The sequence below is a fragment of the Mandrillus leucophaeus genome, unplaced genomic scaffold (genome assembly GCF_000951045.1).
Source record: "Mandrillus leucophaeus isolate KB7577 unplaced genomic scaffold, Mleu.le_1.0 Scaffold23, whole genome shotgun sequence".
NCBI classification, from domain to species: Eukaryota; Metazoa; Chordata; class Mammalia; order Primates; family Cercopithecidae; genus Mandrillus; species Mandrillus leucophaeus.
In genome coordinates, this window is record NW_012102365.1 from 2283353 (window position 1) to 2285597 (window position 2245).

Genomic DNA, 2245 nt, shown 5'->3' on the forward strand with positions numbered 1-2245 from the left:
CCAGCTGCAGCCCCAGAGTCACAGAAGTCACCCCTACTCAACACCAGGACACAGACCCACCGCCCAACCTAAGAAAACAGGAACAACTCCAAGGCCGCCGAGGCCAGGCAGGTGAGAGGAGCTGGGTGGCAGTGGCTGCCAGCTACAGCTCTGCAGGGTCAACAGAAAGGCAAGACGCAGTGGGGAGGAGGCCAGGAGCCTTGTGGCACATCACAGAGCAGAGGAGGCGGTGCCCACGGCAGGGTGCGGCTAATTCCTCAGGGCGGCCAGCGCCCTTGACAGCTGTTCCTCCAGGCTTCACACGGAGCTCTCAGAGGCAGAGGCAGCCTTGGGCAACTGGCTGAGCTGGTCTAGGACCTCCAGGCCATTCTCCTTGGCGTTTTGCACAATGGGGCTGTCCACCTGCTCCTGAGGCATGGTCAGTGTGGTGGCCGAGCTCATGAAATCCTCCATCACTAACATGTGCATGGCCAGGTTTCTCACTTACTGCTCGAAACTGTCCATCGCTGCAGAGGCCTTCTGCAGGTCCGTGCTGTTCAGGGCCTTGTCTGGGGCTTTGGTTATTTATACCATGTTCTTGGTCACCGCCTTCATGGTCACAGCTGTCTGCACCTCGGGGGCCACTGTGTCCAGGCGGATGCCACGTGGAGCCAGTTCATGCTGCTGTTCTCCTTGCAGATGGTGTTATTGGCGTACACACGGTGTACTCTACGTTTTTCTGCTGAAGGGACTTCTTCACTTTGGCCTGGTTGGCCTAGGAGTGCTTTTCTGCCTTCTTGTCTGGTTTCTCCAGCTGCTTCACCATAAATTTCAACTGGAACAGGGTATTGTCCGTGGCCAGTGTGACAGAAGCACCCCTTGGAAAGGCAGAAGGGACATGAACTCCGGGAGGCATCAGGTGCCAGTGGCACTTGCCTTATTTTTTAATAACCATTTAAAAATGTTTGCCTTCCTGGGAGAAATCCTTTGATTCTCCCCTGTCCCATGACCTATTCTCTTGGTTTATTGCCTCAATGTTTTTATTACCATCCGTAAGACCCAGGAGGGGAAATTGAGGCAGCAAATTTGATAAGGCTTCTCTAACTATAGCTCAGTTTTGCAGTAGTAAGGTTACATGAGGTGCCCATGCAAAAAAGGCTGCCTGAACCACAGCATTTTGTCATGACCTGGGAAATAGGCATTGTCATGCAGGACTCCTGTTGACTCCAATAGGGATGGCACTGTGTCCTAGAGGCCAAAGAGACCCGGAACCAGTGAATGAGACTTAGAGTTTACTGAGGGGAACTTACACACAGGGACGGTCCAGCGGTGGTGGACTGGATAGGAGAACCGCTACCTTTTATAAAAGGCATACAGTTGGCCGGGCGCGGTGGCTCACGCCTGTAATCTCAGCACTTTGAGAGGCCAAGACGGGCAGATCAGGAGGTCAGGAGATCGAGACCATCCTGGCCAACATGGGGAAACCCCGTCTCTACTAAAAATACAAAAAATTAGCCGGGCGTGGTGGCGAGCGCCTGTAGTCCCAGCTGCTCGGGAGGCTGAGGCAGGAGAATGGCGTGAATCTGGGAGGTGGAGCTTGCAATGAGCCGAGATCGCGCCACTGCACTCCAGCCTGGGTGACAGAGCGAGACTCCGTCCCCCCGCCCCCCCAAAAAAAAAGGCATACAGTTGATACAGCATTTTCACTCAGCACCTTCCACCTAGCAACCTCTACCCAGCAACCTCCATTTAATCCACACAAAGGGACTCCATCCCCCGTATGGCCTGTGTTCCAAGGAATGAGCCAGGGGCTCAGATGTCCCTGAAACTCTGGCCACTCCCGGATTCCTTAGCTCAGGACTCTGAACACACATTCTTCTTAGACCCTAGGATCATTCTCAGGGTATGCTTCAGTTAAGTTATTGCTGTCAGGTGCATCTGCCGTACAGGCATCTTCAGTGGTTGAATGCCTGGTCATTGTAAAGCCAGCTCCACATGGCTTGCATATGAAACCGATCAACTGCTTCATCTGGGGTGTTCCATTTGACATTTATAGGGAGTATAGGGACCAAGTGAAAAACTTCTCCTTTGCCCTCTCAAGGATCACTGTAAATTCAACCCACAAAATGCAGATTAACAAAGAAATGTCATACAAATGTATTAATGTGTACATGAGGGAAAATCACAGAGTGATTACCCGACATCCCACTGAGGCCCAAATACTTCTATAGCCTTATTTCAGAGGGGTTGGGGGAGATGGGAATAT

General features: G+C 52.3%; 1 pseudogene; it reads right to left on the reverse strand.

Annotated features, from left to right (window-relative positions):
* Nucleotides 1-249: 249 nt before the first annotated feature.
* Nucleotides 250-895, reverse strand: LOC105540969 (annotated as a pseudogene).
* Between the last annotated feature and the right edge of the window lie 1350 nt (nt 896-2245).